At 42.6% G+C, this 18381-nt stretch overlaps 1 protein-coding gene and 1 long non-coding RNA gene across 2 annotated transcripts in view; one reads left to right on the forward strand and one right to left on the reverse strand.

Moving 5' to 3' along the window:
- The window catches only part of LOC122700668, a 74150-nt gene extending 60365 nt beyond the window's left edge, over window positions 1–13785 (forward strand). Inside the window, exons 2-3 of the long non-coding RNA XR_006342858.1 lie at window positions 11966–12094; window positions 13638–13785. This is a non-coding gene — a long non-coding RNA (uncharacterized LOC122700668). The remainder of the gene's footprint in view (window positions 1–11965; window positions 12095–13637) is intronic.
- Window positions 1–18381, reverse strand: part of LOC122700667 — an 89135-nt gene that overhangs the window by 31924 nt on the left and 38830 nt on the right. The gene's annotated exons all lie outside the window — the stretch shown is intronic.

Consider the following 18381-nt stretch of genomic DNA (forward strand, 5'->3'; position numbering starts at 1 on the left):
ACCTTTGCCTTTTTCACTCTGTATCTTCAGGCCTCAAACTTTGCCCAGCAGATAACTGGTAGTTCCCATGTGGCGCTAGTGGTAAAGAACCAGTCTGCCAATGTAGGAAACATAAAAGACATGGATTTGATCCCTGGGTTGGGAAGATACCCTGGATTAGGGCAGGGAAACCCACTCCAGTATTCTTGCCTGGAGAATCCCATGGACAGAGGAGCCTGGTGAGCTACAGTCATAGCGATGCAGAAAGTCAGACACGACTGAAGCGCTGAATAACAGAAGGTTCTTCTTCTTCCAAACAGTGGAGCACATTGTACATTGTATTTTGCTCACACGTTTTATCTCCTCTATGCTATTTCCTTCTTGGAGCCGGTGGGGGGAACGATTCGTTCTTATCACTCACGACGCCTAGCAGAGACCCAGGCTTCAGCAAGTCTTCACTGAACGCAGACATAAAAAACAAATGGTGCAGAGGCAGAGCGTTTCTTTCTCTCTCAGAACAACCGGACACAGCATTAAAGCAGAGAGATCAAAACTAATTGCTGGAACGAGAAGTAGGTGCCATTTAGCATTCACGGCATCTGTACCCAGGGCGGCCTTGGTAAAGTGTGTAATCAGCTCATAACACACGGTATCCAGAGTGACCTCTGTGCTCATCACAGCGCCATTCTCTTCAGCCCGTTGGTTGCCTCTGTGGCCTGTGAGATGGAAAGCTTCCCAAAATAGAGAGCGGGGATGAGGTCAACTCCGACGGGAGGGAATCAAAGCTAGAGGGCACCTTGTCGCCCCGCAGCAGGCTGTTCCTTCAGCAAAGCACTTTGTTTCCCATCCTCGATAAAAGTGGAGGTACTCACCCAGAGCCGAGGTGAGGCCTCTGGAGAGCGTGAGGGAGGTGAGAGGCGGCATTCATCTCCAGAGTGGCAGGTCTGGGGCGGAAATAGGACCATGAAACAAAATGGCGTTCATAGAAAAGCCGCCGTGTGATCAGTGCCGGGTGTTCCGGGCCAGGAGGACGTGAGGTTCTGCCCAGCTCAGCCAGGAGAAGGCTGCTTAAACTCTGCGAGAAAAGTCTGGAGCCACAAGTGACCCGCGGGCAGTGGGGAACAGAGCGAACAGTGAGCGAGGCCAAATGGTTCGGAGGTCCGGCAGGAAGGGAGGAGGCACGCCGTGTTTGGAAACTCATGCGGACGACTTCCTCTTCCGGTCCCACTTCGGAGAGCTCCGTGCGAAGCCTCAGCGCCCCCCGTGGACACTCCCGCGGCTCGTGGGGAAGATGACAAGGACTTCCGGTGCTGCTCCCGTGTGCAGCACCCCTGACAGGAGCCTCTCTGCTGAGAGGACGGAGCTAGGCCCCCCGGTGCTGACGGAGGGAGGTGTAGCCGCGCGGGGAGGTGGAGCTGGGGTTGGTGAGGTCCTCGCCAGGAAGTCCTGCAGGCCAGCTCCTGGGAGGGCTGAGGGCTGATTATTTCAGTCTTCTGTCTGGGAAGGAAAGGCCTCTTGTGTGACAGGGCAGCCCTGTTGGTCTCCTGTGGGATTTTCCCCCTTCTCTGGGTCCGCAGTTCCCAAGCTGGCGTTTCAGACAGCTCTGCAGTGAGAGGGCTGTGGGCAGACCACAACCTGAAATCTGGTATATAGGACTCACGCTCTCACTGCAAACAGCCAAGGGGGGCCTGGCCTGCAGACTGGAGGAGAAGAGTACTCAGAGGGGTTCGGCAAATGGTGCTGGGGGTGCAAGAACTGTCACGTTCCCCCTCTTTGCCACTCTGGAGAAAATCCTTCTTAATTCTTGGAAGGAGGAAGTTCTGTGGAGCCTCAAATTAGACCACAAGTGCACATTTATCCTCTCAAAGGCATCCACTTCAGTGCCCACTTCTATCTTTGACCTTGGCTTTTCCATTCTTTATGACAGTACAGAACCAAAGAGTGTGCCTTTAGACTTATTCAGTCTGGGCTCTGAGCTGTTTTTCCCACTGGCTAGATGTTCTGATTCGTAAGTAAACTATGTGTGTGTCAAATCAGTACCTGGTAGGGCAGTACTTGCTTTCTAAGGCTGATGACTCTACTGTGCCAATGGTACCCAGGGGTTCCAGCGCCTGCCAAAACAAAGGATGGTTTAGGAGCAGAGTTTGGCAAGTCCTACCATCCCTGTCTTCAAAATTTATCTCCAGGACGCCTCCTTATCTCAGGTCTGCACGGCTTTCATGATTTTTGTACAGACCTTCCTGTCTGGATCCCCGTAACAGTGTCTCAGCCGGCCTCCAGTCTTACCCTTCATCCCCTCCACGTCATTCTCCACTCAGAAGCTGTGTAGGGATTGCATTTATTTCCTATTTCTGCTGTAGCAAATTGCTGCAAATGTAGTGGCTTAACACGATATACATTGATTCTCTTTTAGTCTGCAAGTCAGAAGTCAGAGATCACATTCCTGGGCCAAAATCGGGGTGTCAGTAGGGCTGCCTCCCTTATAGATTCTCTGGGGGAGAGTCTGTTTCTTTCCCTTTTCCAGCTTGCATTCCTAGGCTCATGGCCCAACAGCACTCAACCTTTGCTTCTTTTGTCATGTGTTCTTTTCTGAGTCTGGCTCTGCCGCCTCCCTCTTACAGGGATCCTTGTGATAACAATGGATAATCCAGGATACTCTCCCCACCTCCGTATCTTTGATTACCCTCCCACCTCCTTATCTTTAATTACCCTCCCACCTCCATATCTATTGCCATGTAAGGTAATAAATTCACAGGTTCTGGGAATTCAGATGTGGAGGGCAGCATTATTCTACCCTGTGCACCATGCCTCTCAGCTGGCTGAGATCCATCCATGACTTCCTGTGACAAATAAAACCCACATTCCAGTACAAGGCTTGCAAGGCTCTGCCCGCTTCTCCAACCATTTCTCCAACCAGCCTTTTCCTGGCCCTCTGCTCCTGTCACCCTGGCCTGTGCCTGCTCCTCTTAAAACCTTGGGCCATTTTGTTTTGAGGGTCTTGGTGGTGGTTGCTCTCTCTGGTTCAGTTTCAGTTCAGTCAACTTGATCGTGTCCAATTCTCTGCAACCCCATGGACTGCAGCCCACCAGGTCTCCCTGTCCATCACCAACTCCCAGAGCTTATTCAAATACATGTCCATTGAATCAGTGATGCCATCCAACCGTCTGATCCTCTGTTGTCCCCTTTTCCTCCTGCCTTCAATCTTTCCCAGCATCAGGGTCTTTTCCAATGAATCAGCGCTTCTAGATTGTTCTTGTTTCAGATTCTCACAAAACTGTATGTTCTTTTATTCTGGATCTCATCCTCTGGGAGACCACTCCTGGGAAATCTTTTTGAAAGGAGCCTTCACCCTGGTCACTAATACCCCAGAATTTAATTTTACGTATCACACTCGGTAGTAAGACCATTTATGTATTTATCATCTCTCTCGCCACAATGTAAGCTCAATGGGAGCAGGCACCATTCTGTTTTGTTTATCAACAGGATCACCAGTGTCTACCATGACACCTGACAAACAGCTGTTGTTCGACGACTCTCTTTTTACTGAAACAGAAGCATGACAACCCTAGGGGCAAGGTCAGCGTGAAGCATCTCTCTCCCCTTTGTGTATGCTGTTGCCTTTTCCATTCGTATGTGATTTACAAACATCATAATTGTCTAATATTTGCAGGAGACCTGGGTTCGATCCCTGGGTTGGGAAGATCCTCTGGAGAAGGGAACAGCTACCCACTCCAGTATTCTGGCCTGGAGAATTCCATGCACTATATAGTCCATGGGCTTGCAAAGAGTTGGACACGACTGAATGACTTTCACTTTCACTTTGCAGGTATATAGCAGAAGAGTTTCCAGTTATGGAATCTACTTTTTATTTTAAGGAAGAAATCTATCATTAATTATGCAGCTGTTGGTATTTGAGCTAAGACCTTTTGTTACTTAATACTCAAATATGCCCTGAGTGTCAAGCATTGTGGGTGCCACTTAACAGAAGAAGAAACTGAAGCTCATGTTAAATAACTTGTCTAAATTTACAAGGCTCGTAAGTAGTGGAGTGGAACCTGAATACAGCTTGTCTGACACCGTTACCAAACTCGGTACCCTTGCTGCTGTACATACCCGCATATTACAAATAGTGTAGCCAATACAAAAGACCTTTGACTGGGGGCTAAACTTACATTCTGATGGTGGTGGTGGTTTAGTCACTAAGTTGTGTCTGACTCTTGTGACCCCATGGATTGTAGCCTGCCAGACTCCTCTGTCCATGGGATTTCTCAGGCAAGAATCCTGGAGTGGGTTTCCATTTCCTTCTCCAGGGGATCTTCCTGACCCAGGGATCGAACCCAGGTCTCTGCATTGCAGGCAGACTCTTCACTGACTGAGCTGCAAGTTCAGTTCAGTTGCTCAGTCGTGTCTGATTCTTTGCAACCCCAGGGAAGATTACAGTCTGATGCCACTTAGTAATTGTGTATGTATCCTTGAGTAACTGCCTTAGTCTTGGTGAAATTTAACTTCCATATCTCATATCATTGTTATAAGAGTAAATGGCATAAGATGTGCCAGGTATCTAATACAGTGCCTGGAAGTAAAGTGAATGTTGACCACACGGGAGATCTAAAGTAGTATTAGTAGAAACCTTCTACTCTAATTTCTTCTTTGAGGTGTTTTTGCTTCCTTGTTTCCCTCTAATTTAAGGGAAACTTGAGAAAGAAGCTTGAAAGAAATGCCCCTGGTCAATAGGGGCATTGGGTCATTAGGGTCAATAGGGTCCCTGGCCTATATTTTCATCATCATTTCTTCCTGTCACAAATGTTCTCAAGCTTAGCTTCACTGAAACAGGTTTTTTCCCCATCAATATTGAATATTTTGTAAATCAGAGTTTTCAGGGGAGAATAAACACTTGTCAGTGGTGAGATGCAGTTCTCGGGGGCAGCATTTCATCTAGGATGCAGAATGCTGAAGAACGAAATGGTCTCCCAAGTGGATTAGAGAAAGTGCCCCCAGACCCAGCAGTGTACCCCTTCATAAACTGCCCCCCTAGTGGAATGTTTTTGGAAAGCTATGCTTTTCCTATCCACCAGGAAGTTAATGAAGTTTAGTAACGTAAGCTCTCCTGCTAACAATTTCTTTTCCAGATACCGCTTCATGTTGCCATATTTAAAAGGCAAGTCTGTTAAAAAATGTTAATATGAATACGTCATACCCTTGCTTAAAGTCTCCAGTGAGTCCTTTCAGAAAGAAGCCCAAACACCTTTCATTGTTCAATAAATCTACCATTTCATCCCAACCTACCTGGAGAGCTCCATTTCTTGATGCTATTTCCCATTCCTTTAACTGCTGCCTCAGTACACCCTCCACTTCATGGAGAAGCTGCTGTTAGTCATCCTTCACTCTCAGACTGGGAGGTAAGCATGAGGACATGGGCATGTTTTTGTTCACAAGAGCACTGTGAGTGACATCTGCATACTTTACGGATCAGAAGGTATTTCCTAATGTGATTTAAATCTCACCAGTCCAAGATTTGGATTGACCAAACCCATGGGAAGTAAAATATCTTTATAGGCAGCTAGGGTGGTTGAGAGTCCCTTGGACAGCAAGGAGATCCAACCAGTCCATCGTAAAGGAAATCAGTCCTGAATATTCATTGGAAGGACTGATGCTGAAGCTGAAACTCCAGTACTTCGGCCACCTGATGCAAAGAACTGACTCATTGGAAAAGACCCTTATGCTCGGAAAGATTGAGGGCAGGAGGAGAAGGAGATGACAGAGGATGAGACGGTTGGATGCCTTCACTGACTCAATGGACATGAGTTTGAGTAAACTCTGGGAGTTGGTGATAGACAGGGAGGCCTGGCGTGCTGCAGTCCATGGGGTCACAGAGTCAGATACGACTGAGCGACTGAACTGAACTGAACTGGCAACCCTGCAGTGAGCAGATCTATTGGCAGCATTTTCCAGTAGCATTTGCTCACTTTCTGTCTCTGTTTCACATTTTGGTAATTCTCAAAATATTTCCAACTTTTTCATTATTACTATATTTGTTGTGGTGATCTATGATCAGAGATCCTTGATGTTACTATTGTAAATTTTTAGGACTCCATGCTGATACAAGATGGCAGACTTAACGGAGAAATATTGTGTGTGCTGTGACTGCTCCACCAACGGCTGTTTTCCCCATTCCCTCTTCTCTCTCCCTCTCTTTGGTCCTCCCTGTTTCTTGAGACACAACAATTTTGAAATTAGGCCAATTAACAATCCGACAATGGCTTCTAAGGATTCAAGAATAAGGAGGATCACACATCTCTCGCTTTAAGTCCAAAGCTAGAAATTATTAAGCTTAATGAGGTAGGCATGTTGAAAGCCAAGACAGGCCAAGAACTAGGCTTCTTGTGCCAGTTAGCCAAGGTGTGGGTACAAAGGAAAAGTTCTTAAAGGAAATAAAAAATGCTACTGCAGTGAATACATAAATGATAAGAAAGCAAAATAGCCATATGCCAATAGAGAGAACGTTTTAGTGGTCTCAATAGAAGTCCAAACAAGACACAAGATTTCCTTAAGCCAAAGACTAGTCTAGAGCTAGGCCCTACCTCTTTAATTCTCTGAAGGCTGAGAGAGGTGAGGAAGCTGCTGAGGAAAAGTCTGGAGCTAGGAGAGGTCAGTGCACTGGGTTGGGTTCATGAGGTTGAAGGAAAGAAGCCATCTCCAAAACATAAAAGTGTAAGGTAAAGTAATAAGTGGTGATGTAGAAGCTGCAGCAAGTCATCTAGAATATCTACCTAAGATCATTAAAGAGGGGCTTCCCAGGTGGCTCAATGGGTGAAGAATCCCCCTGCAATGCAGAAGATGCAGGAGACCCAGGTTCAGTCCCTGGGTGGGGAAGATCCCCTGGGGGAGGGCATGGCAACCACTCCAGTATTCTTGTCTGGAGAATCCCATGGACAGAGGAGCCTGGAGGGCTACAGTCCATAGGGTTGCAAAGAGTTGGACAAAACTAAAACAACTGAGCATGGATATTCATTCATGCACACTAAAAAACAGATTTTCAATGTAGATGAAACAGCCATCTATTGGAAAAAGATGTATCTAGGACTTTCATAGCTAGAGAGGAGGAGTCAATATCTGGCTTCCAGGTTCAGAAAACAAACTGACTCTCTTGCTAGGGGCTAGTGAAGCTGGTGACTTGAAGTCAGTTTTCATTGACCATTCTGAAAATCCTACAGCCCTTAAGAATTTTGCTGTCTACTCAGCCTATGTGCTGTAAGTGGACTAACAAGGCCTGGATGACAGCATAGCTATTGACAATATAGTTTATTTAATATTTTAAACCCACTGTTGAGACCTCTTATTCAGAAAGAAAGATTCCTTTCAGAGTATTTACTGCTTGTTGACAATGCACCCGGTTACCCAAGAGTGCTGATGGAGATGTATGATGAGATTCATGTTGCTTTTACGCCTGCTAACACAACATCCATTCTTCAGCCCATGAATCAAAGAATAATCTAGATGTTCAAATCTTATTATTTAAGAAATGCACTTCATAAGTCTCTACCTGGCAAAGATAATATCTCTGTTGGATCTGGGTAATGTCAACTGAAAATCTTCTAGAAAGGATTCACTGTTCCAAATCCTATTTAAAACACTTGTGATTCATGGGAAGAATTCAAAATATCATTAGCAGAAGCTGAGAAAAAGTTGATTCCAACCCTCATAGATGACTTTGAGGGGGTCAAAACTCCAGTAGAGGAAGTAACTGCAGAGGTGGTGGAAATAACAGCAACAAAAACACTAGAATTAGAAGTGGAGCTTGAAGATGTGACTGAATTGCTGCAAGCTCATGATAAAACTTTCACTGATGTGGAGTTGCTTCTTATGAATGGGCTAAGAAAATGGTTTCTTGAGATGGAATCTACTCCTGGTCAAGACGGTTGAAACAGCAAAGGATTTAGAATATTACATAAACTTAGTTGGTAAAGTAGTGGCAAAGTTTGAGATGATTGACTCCAATTATGAAAGGAGTTTAACTGTGGGTAAAATGATGTCAAACAGCATTGCATGCTACAGAGAAATCATTCATGAAAGAAAACAGTCAGTTGATATGGCAAACTTCATTGTTGTCTTATTTTAAGAAATTGCCAGAGCCACTCCAACCTTCAGGAATCACCACCCCGATCAATCAGCAGCCATCAACAGGCAAAACCCTTCACCAGCAAAAAGATTATGACTCACTAAAGGTTTAGATGATGTTTAGCAATTTTTAGCAACAAAGTAATCTAATTAAGGTATGCAGTTATTTTAGACATGATGCTATTGGACACTTAATAGACTACATGAAAGTGTAAATATAACTTTTATATGCTCTGAAATACCAAAAAATTCTTGTGACTCACTTTATTGGGATGCTCACTTTATTGTAGTAGTCGGGAAACAAATCTATAATATCTCTGAGGCATGGCCGTGTCTGTATTAGTTAAGTTTCTTTCAAGCATAAGCTATAGGGCTGTAGGCTGTGAATTCAATATTTAATGAATCAACAACATGTATTAAATAAGAATATTTAAACAGAAACCCACATAAAACAAGGTTATGTATTTTTTTAATTTTTTTTTAAGGTTATGTATTGAATGATTGATGAAAACATGACCAGAGGCCGTGTGATTTCCCTGTAGTATTCAGTAATTCAGTGCTTGCAGTGACTTCACAGAACATAAGTACTGAGACTAATAAGAATGGACTGTATTGTTTACATTTGACCACTTAACAATGAATATATTACATGTATGTTAGTTGTTTAATCAACACAAACTATTAGAATAGGTATCTTTGCAAACATATAAACATTTAAAAAAAATTCTGGCAACTTGTTATTTCCTGGTAATTTTATATGGCCCAATTGTGGTAATTTCATTTGCTTTTGCTTTTATAGCTCTTTATTATAATCTTCTAATTTTATGCATCAATTTTGTGAAAAACAACTAAAAAACAAATTGTCAAAAACTAGGGTTTTCAGTATTTTATTCCTTGGGTACTTGTGTCAGACTATTTATAAGTCTCAGGAATCTTCAATTACATTTTTGTTTGTATTTAACTTCAGTTGGTTGGGCTTTTTGAGTAATGATCACAAGATAGCATGACTGTTGTGGTACTGATGGAAATCACATACATCTTCTAATTGTAGGGAGAATGACATTCTTAGTGAGCCAGAAAAGGCTGTGCCTAGCTGCCTCTTGTGAAAACTCAGATACAAGAGCCCAAGGGCTGTGTGTTCACGGACCAGCAGGAAAGCCTGGCTCCAGCTCCATGCTGTAATATAGTGTTCCTTACATCTCGGGCAGTTTAATATTTTAGAAAACATCTGTAGAGAAAAGTCATTTTTTTCAGAACTTATTTTTAATAATATTCCTTAAAAATAAAATTCTTTGTTTTAATTTATGCTTAGTTACTTTCTAGGCTTTATGTCTTTTTTACTTTTAATTTGTTCTTGGAAAATTTCAAGAATTTGTGGACACCACCCTGTGTACAGGGTCGCAAAGAGTCGAACACCACTGATGCGACTTTGCACGCGCGCGCGCGCACAGTGTATGATAGCCCACTATGTTCAGAAAGACAACTGAAATGTTACATAGTAAGTTTTGCCATTTAATCTATTGGCCTTTCCCAGTCAATTAGAAAACTAGAGAAACGCATTATCCAAGTCGATTAAGACCTTGGTCTCTATGGTATGTACAGCTCAGCGATTGAGATGCAAGAAGGATATAATAGAACTTCTGTTTTTAGACCTTTAGCTAAACATAAAATAAACTAAGGTTCATGAATATTGAATACATAGCTGGTCGCTGGCATCCTCATGTAGCCTGTATTTCAGGTGCTTACAGGTGAGGAACCTCCACCCAGGCTTCACTTCCCCAGGGGAGACTGTGAGTTCCATGCGCATGCACTCTCAGCAGACTGCAGTGTAAAGATTCAGCAATTGTATCACCTTCTATTGGGAAAATTCCTACAATATTTCCTAATGCTGTGGGCCAGTGATCTTAAAAATCTTCTGTGCCACACAGAGGTCTGTTGGTTGTGTCACAGAAAGGTAACATGTCAAATTTAAGATTAATTGTACATTGTCTTCTTTCTTAAAATAAAAACCCCAGACGCCCTCACTTGCCAGGTTTGCTGACCTTTCTTGTGATGACAAGGAGCCACCAGTAGTGTGTTATCTAGCAGATATTTGAAATAATAAGCAAACTTAGCTTGCCCCTTCAAGGTAAAGGTCACTTTTTAATAATGGATGAGAAAGGAAATGCTTTTGAAAGACACTCATGCTATGAAAAAAGCATTTTAGGAATGTTTCTCTCATTAATGATTTAGTTGCCATAAACAGTGGGTTTCACCTGTAAAAACTCATGTCTCCATATTTAAGGAAGTTGGAATTTTAAAATCTTCCAAATAAGATGTTGTGAATTCATTTGTTAAAACTAGTAAAAAGCAATACTGCCCAGTTAGTTTGCATGGATGAGTGACTGACACCATGGAAGATGGAAATTTACTAGCCAAATTTAAAGGAAAACTTTTTGCATAATTGGTGGATGGGGTTGAAAAATGAGCACCATGATTTAGGAAGTACAGACAATAAGGCACTTCTTCCATTTGAATCTCTTCTATCTTTGTAAAGTGTACATAAAAGTTATGACAGTGACTAAAATTATGAATGAAAATAAACAGAATTCTGAGCTAGGCCTTCAGATTCCTGTCTCACCAAATGTTAAACCAAGACTTAAAAATAATAAGGTATATTAAATAAGGTGGCCTCAACATTTTAAGATGAGAGAAACATAATGGGTCTTTTGAACCTTTAACAAGTAAAATAAATTTCACTGTTTATTTTTCATCTTTTAAATTTATATTTTTGTGTAAGTTTAATAATATGAATATATTATCAGAGCAGCATATGAATGTGGCTTATAAAAAAGATCCCATACACTGAGAATGTGTGTTAAAATTTTTCTGAAAGGTTTATGTAATAAACAAGTTCATGGATCACTAATCTGAACTGACTATTCAGAGTAGAAAATTAAAATAAATTAGGGAGATTGGATAGACTTTTCACTTCTTTTAAAACAAAATTTCCCGAAGAGGAGTGTTTAGGAAAAATCTTCCATTTATTATTTGTATTTTAAAAAGTGAAAGGCAATTTAATACTAGAAAATTAGAAGGGATGTAATTGCAGAAGAAAGGATAAAACATTAAATTATAAAATAACTTTCTTATGAACAACTTAATACATTGTCCTGTAAGGGGGTTCCCTGATGGCCTGGTGGTTAGGATTCTGGGCCTTTGCTGCCGTGGCCGGGCTCAGTCTCCGTCAGGGAACCGAGAGCCTGCAAACCGTGGGCTCTGTATCCACCTTGGAGCAGTATTGGTCTGCATACCCTAATGCTCACCGTCTTCTTTTTTCCACTTGTAACATGTCAGGTCCTTTGTACTTTTTTAAAATTCTCTTTTAAAAATGCTATATGCATGTTGACCTTTCCTGTGATAGTTCTCTTCTTTATTCGCGTCTTCCTGGGCATAGGACTCAGGTAAGGTAACCCTGGTCCTATCCTCACTAAAACAAAGACTTCACAGTGGTCAGGGAGTGAGCGCTTTTGCCTTTTCCATTTTAGTTTTACTTTCTGAATGTGTAAGGCCCACTCTTAACCCCCTGACATCTGTAGTTTCACACAAACATACCTCTGGTTCCTCTTCTCTTAGTACGTACTAGTTCCTACCCACCAACTACTTCTTCACATTATAAAAGTCATTTTAACTCTACACCTACATTTTGTGATATTGGACATCTTTGCATGTGTAGGTCCAATCTTATTGGCCAAACTTCCTATTCCTAGTTTTCTCGATTTTTATTCAGTTTCCAAACAACCACTGAAATCTCAGTATTTACTTGCAATACTGGGAGAGAATATGATGAAAATTCTGTGTATAATTTTCACTGAATTGTTTTCCTTAGTCATTTGGTGTGTATATCAAAGGAGAAAAGGACCCAGGCAAAGAAAACCATACTAAAGGACCCGCAGAATTCTCTAGAATGGGTGGCATTTTCCATCACCAGAGCCATCTCTCAGTCTCAGGAAATGAGGTAAATGAAAACTTTCTATGAAAACTAAATCTGTTGAAGTTATTCTGGTTTAATCACAATGTCAACAAAGAAAGTAGTTATTGTGGTTTCATTTCTGTTGTGTGCCTAAGCCTGTGCCCTTGAGAAGTCACACAGCAGAGGTTATCAATTTATGCACACGTACCAAGACTCCCAACACACGAGATCATTCAGTGGGAGCAGTCAGGCTCGACCCCAGACAAAATGCACATTTGATGCACTCCCTGTCCCCTAAAAATACCCCTCTCCATTTCTTTGTTAGTCGCCAGTTTCTTTCCTGCCCTCCCCACACCACTGTATGGTCCCCAGGCTTGCTGAGGGGCCTCACATGGCGTTTATTTCCCAGCGGGAAATTCCTCTCTCACCCGCTGCTCTCTCTTCTTAAGAAGTGAGTCAATGGAAGCTTGGCATTCACTTTGAAAAGCTGTTGGCTTCTGGGATGCAGAACAGCGAACTGACTAGATCCAGCAGAGTGCAGCATGTTATTTAGTGTAGAAAGAATTTTCCAGGGGGACAAATAGGACGAAAGGGAGACAGAGTATGCTTGGTTACGAAAGCACTGGCATTCTGAAGGCATATAAAAGAAGGTTCATAGCATACAAGAAAAACTGAAAATAGAATGGTGGTGGGGGGCAAGAACTGAAACCAGCAATGAGGGGGCGGGTAAGGGGACATCTCTGCTTCCCTTGTCTGTAGGTGCTGAACAAATGCACGGCTACGTTTAGAAGGAGTGAGAGATGGAATGTTTCCTCTCAAGGGTTCAGAGCAAGACCTTGAAGATGGTCAGGAAATTGTGTCAGGCCAGGACCTCAAATGATGACCTAGATCTCTGCAAAGCTTTTTTATATTTGGCAGTCTGGATAAGCGTGTGTATTTTTTTTTTTTTTTTTAGAATAACATTTTTATGTGCATAATCAAAACACTTAGGATTACAAAGAAAACTAATTACACTGAAATACCATTATCAAAATATCAAAGAAAAATATATGATATGATAGCATCTGCTTTTTTAATAACATGTTAAACAATAGGATCTGGTAATTGGACTAATTGCTACCTAATTTTGAAATAGTGATGAATATAAGTTATATATTAGTATATGAACCATAACTATGACACAAAATATCTGTAATTTCTGTCATTAAAATGTTGACAGGACAAAAAGTTGACAGAATAGCTAATTTCATGGTGGCTTGTTCCCTATTTTATAATTGAGGAAAGAAAGAAACATTTAAGTTTCAGTTGGAGAAAAAAAGTGAAATAATTAGTGAACATAAAGATGTAACATTTTTTCCATCCAAGTTCAAGAACCTTTTAATGTTATTATTTTTGGGAGTCCTTGAACTCCAGGTTAAGAACTTCCATAGCTAAGGGCTGGAGAAGTTGGTCAAGGAACTGTCAAGGAGGGTGTCCTTGGTGGGCCAGAGGATATAACACTGGTGAAAACAGTCTAGGGTAACAGTTTGGAATAGCAGTTGGATATCTAAAATACCTTTGACATCCATTTTCTTTCTCTGATTCTCAGTGCCATCAGCCAAAGGCAGCCTCCTATCTCTTGCCTTTGTCTGTGCAGAGCTTCCTAGCTCACCCTGCAGCCCGCTCTCCCGGCACCCTCCACAGTCCTGAGGAGCAGCTTCGTTTATCTTTCAGTTATGCTTCTGGGGTCAGAGCCACTCTGGTTCTTCATTGCCGCCCACATGGGTATGTAGCTCTTCACTGTGAATTTAAAGTTTCTTCGTGTCGGCTCTGGTCTGTCTTTACAGTCTAAGCCTCCGTTAGTCTTCTCCGCATACCCCACGATGCAAAGTCAAAGTGAAGCTGCTCAGTCGTGTCCGACTCTTTGCGGCCCCATGGACTGTAGCCCACCGGGGTCCTCCATCCATGGAGTTTTCTAGGCAAGAGTACTGGAGTGGGTTGCCATTCTGCAGGCAAACCCCACTATGGTTCCTTGGTTGGATCTCAGTGTATCCCTGTATAGCCTTTTCTCAGGCGGTTGCTTCCATCTCAGAGTTTCTTTCCCACATTATATGGGCAGAAATCTTAGTCATGCTAAAAGCCTAAGTTCAATCACCTCCCATTGTGAGATTAGGAACTTAGTCTTACTCAACTTGGTTTCTAGATGAATGATTATCTATAGCCTTTGCGCACAAAAAGATGATTAATAAGATCATTTGAAATGAAAGAACAAGACTAAACATGTGATATTGGGGAAGTCCAAGATGATAGATTTTAAAATTTATGATGAGATTCAAGGTAGAGCGATTCAGCAGCAGGTCTAAGGAGTGAGCGAAAGAATTCTAATATCTCAGTGTAAGAAATAGGGAATTGATCAGTTATCAACAGGACATGAACCGTGAACTCCCAGATGTTCAAGCTGGGTTCAGAAAAGGTAGAGGAATCACAGATCAAATTGCCAACATCCGTTGGATCACTGAAAAAGAGAGTTCCAAAAAAACATCTGTTTCTGCTTTATTGATGATGCCAAAGCCTTTGACTGTGTGGATTACAATAAACTGTGTAAAATTCTGAACGAGATGGGAATACCTGCCTCTTGTCTTACCTGCCTCCTGAGAAATCTGTATGCAGGTCAGGAAGCAACAGTTAGAACTGGACATGGAACAACAGACTGGTTCCAAATTGTGAAAGGAGTACTTCAAGACTGTATATTGTCACCCTGCTTATTTAACTTACATGCAGAGTACATCATGCAAAATGCTGGGCTGGATGAAGCACAAGCTGGAATCAAGATTGCCGGGAGAAATATCAATAACCTCAGATATGCAGATAACACCACCCTTATGGCAGAAAGTGAAGAGGAACTAAAAAGCCTCTTGATGAAAGTGAAAAAGGAGACTGAAAAAGTTGGCTTAAAGCTCAACATTCAGAAAACTAAGATTATGGCATCTGGTCCCATCACTTCATGGCAAATAGATGGGGAAACAGTGGAAACAGTGGCTGACTTTATTTTTCTGGGCTCCAAAATCACTGCAGATGGTGATTGCAGTCATGAAATTAAAAGACGCTTACTCCTTGGAAGGAAAGTTATGACCAATCTAGACAGCATATTACAAAGCAGAGACATTACTTTGCCAACAAAGGTCGATCTAGTCAAATCTATGGTTTTTCCAGTGGTCATGTATGGATGTGAGACTTGGACTATAAGGAAAGCTGAGCACCAAAGTATTGATGCTTTTGAACTGTGGTGTTGGAGAAGACTCTTGAGAGTTCCTTGGACTGCAAGGAGATCCAACTAGTCCATCCTAAGGGAAATCAGGCCTGAATATTCATTGGAAGGACTGATGTTGAAGCTGAAACTCCAATACTTTGGCCGTGTGATACGAAGAACTGACTCATTTGAAAAGATCCTGATGCTGGGAAAGATTGAAGGTGGAAGAAGAAGGGGACAACAGAGGGTGAGATGGTTGGATGGCATCACCGACTCGATGGACATGAGTTTGAGTAAACTCCGGGAGTTGGTGATGGACAGGGAGGCCTGGTGGTCACAGAGTTGGACACGACTGAGCGACTGAACTGACTGAACTGAGCAGTTATCAATTGAAGGTCTTATCTCACTTTGTTTGGAGAAATCTGTTTTCATTTTATTTGGCTTTACTACTTGATCTTGCTCCTGTTATCATGTCTGCACCAGTGAAAAAGAGGAGAGGATGGTGATAGGAGATGAGGTTTTGCTTATTGACTGTCAACTATGGTGGAATCAATATCAGCATTGAGTCAGGGTGGGGGGTGCCTAGAGAGTATCATTCACAGTAAGGCTATTTTTTTCAAAGGTTCCTTTTACATAGTTTTGACTCCAGCTTTCCATTTCTTAAATGTTGCCTGCCTTTAACCTGTATGAGGTTCCACATAGGAATTCTCATGCTAACCAACTGCAGCTTTCCAGCTCCCATCACACCCATTATAGAAGAAGGCAATCTCACGGCTGCTGATATCAGACCTGATGAATTCTCTGTTCCCTATAAATTATTCAAAAGCAATTTCGACTTACCAGAAACAAATTTCCCTTTCTATGAAAAAGGCAAGCTTTGGTCACTTTCACTTTACAATAACCTAATGATACTCAAAACTAAATAGATGCATACAGAATATTTCTCAAGAAATTTGTCCTTTGAAGGCTAAACTGACCTAAATTCATATCTCTTTACCAGATTCAAATGCAACTTGATATCTCTCAGATGAAAGAGCTGGGAGAGAATTAATATTAAACTGACCTTGAGTTCTCTCAATTTCTGATGAAAAGTTTCAAGTTGCAAATGTTCCTTCCGTGCTTTTGGAACACATTTTTCATAGCTGGAGCAGGCACTCCATTTGCAAGCTCTTTATTTTAGAATTTCTTGGGTAGAATTTTGTGCAACTCATCCACTATGGTAATTCCTTGCAATATAACAAACACATCTGACCACCACACACAATGGCAGTGAGTTCAGAGACTTGGGCACTGCCGCCTACTCTGCTTTGTCATCCTGTCTGGCCCAAGGAAACAGGAGATGGCAGACCTGTGTGACTATGCAATATTTAGGACAAAGATGACTCAGTTTAAAAGGAAGCACTATCTTAGCTCTGAGGTGACAGGACAGGTCTGCAAACAAATACCCTCCATGGAAATGATGATGACAAGTATATCCCCAAAGGAAAGATGCACGTGGCATGTGGACCTCATGAATAATTTGCCTTAATTGTCCATTCTTAAACTTGTGCTTGCAATGCAGGAGACCAGGGTTCAATCCTGGGTTGGGAAGGGCCCCTGGAGAAGAGAATGGCAACCCACTCTGGTATTCTTGCCTGGAGAATTCCATGGACAGAGGAGCCTGGTGGGCTACAGTCTCTGAGCTCGTAAAGAGTCAGACATGACTGAGCGACTAACATGTATGCCTTCCTGAATAATTTGTCTTAACTGTCCATTCTTAAACTTGTGCCCCAACAATTCCCATGAAGATCAAATACACATACTTTGGCTGATTCTCCTTTTGTGATTTTAGCAGGCATTTTACTGAAATAAGGAGACAAGTGTAAGCCAAGGAAACACAACGCATCCTGATGAAGCCTCTGACATTTTGGTTGAAACAGGTGAAGAGTGTCGAACCGCCTTTCAGCAAGGGTTGCCTGGCTTCTCAGCCATCTTCTCAAAGGCTGCGGTAAGCCCTGCAGCAGCTGCTGCTGTTGGCATTACAGCCTGCTAGAAAAATCTGTGGGAGACAGAGCTCATGTGCTTTCGCTTACGGTTTTTGATGATTAAAACTAGAAAAGAAACCAAGCATTAAGTGTACTGGTCTACACTGGGCAGCCACACACTCCTGCTTTCTCTGCTTGTTTATCCCCACCGGGGTTTGCCTGTCCGTGGGGGGACGAGTTAAAGAACGGAGCGAACTCAGTCTCTAACGGTAGGTCGGGGCCAGCTGGGCATGGAGTCCGGAGGCACCCTTGCTCTCTTGGCCATGGTTTTCTGAGTCAAATGCAAAGATACCAGCGGATGTGAGGCACACGGCCGCTCTCTTCACCACCCCACGTGCATTCGCGGGGTCCTCACTGCTGTGCTACAGGATCTGAAGTCGCATCCCCCGAGCCCACATCTCACTAAGGCAGCTTTCTTCCCACTGTGTCCCTGAGAACAGGATGAGGTGAGAACTCGATGCTCTTGAGGTGTAGAAAGTGAAAGTGAAGTCGCTCAGTCGTGTCCAAATCCTTGCAGTCCCATGGACTGTAGCCCACCAGGCTCCTCCGTCCGTGCGATTTTCCAGGCAAGAGTACTGGAGTAGGTTGCCATTTCCTTCTCCAGGGGATCTTCCCTGCCCAGAGATCGGACCCAGGTCTCCTGCATTGCAGGCAGACGCTTTACCCTCTGAGCCACCAGGGAAGCCCGTGAGATCCTGTGAGATGTAGAAAGAGCTCACTGTTGCCCACAAAATTACACCATCCACAGGAAAGCTAATACTACACCTGTGAAGAAAGCCTAACGTCCTTTGTTTATTCAAATCCAGAGAGAAAAGTGCTCCTTCATATATTATAGATTTTTTCAAAAAAAATCACAAATTATCAAAGACTATTAAAGATCTCTTTAAACCCCCCTAATGTTCCACAGGGTTTTGGCCATGCATTAATCTTCCCTTTTTCTCTCAGAGGCATTGTAACCTCTTCCTGCTTTAAAGAAAGGACGGAGCCTGTGCTAGGGAAAAGTTGAAGGCCATACTGTGTGAAGAGCTGAAACACTGGGGAAATGCGAATTCTACAGAGCATCAGTTCTCAGTGTTAGC

Source organism: Cervus elaphus, chromosome 9, assembly GCF_910594005.1.
Source record: "Cervus elaphus chromosome 9, mCerEla1.1, whole genome shotgun sequence".
Taxonomy (NCBI): domain Eukaryota; kingdom Metazoa; phylum Chordata; class Mammalia; order Artiodactyla; family Cervidae; genus Cervus; species Cervus elaphus.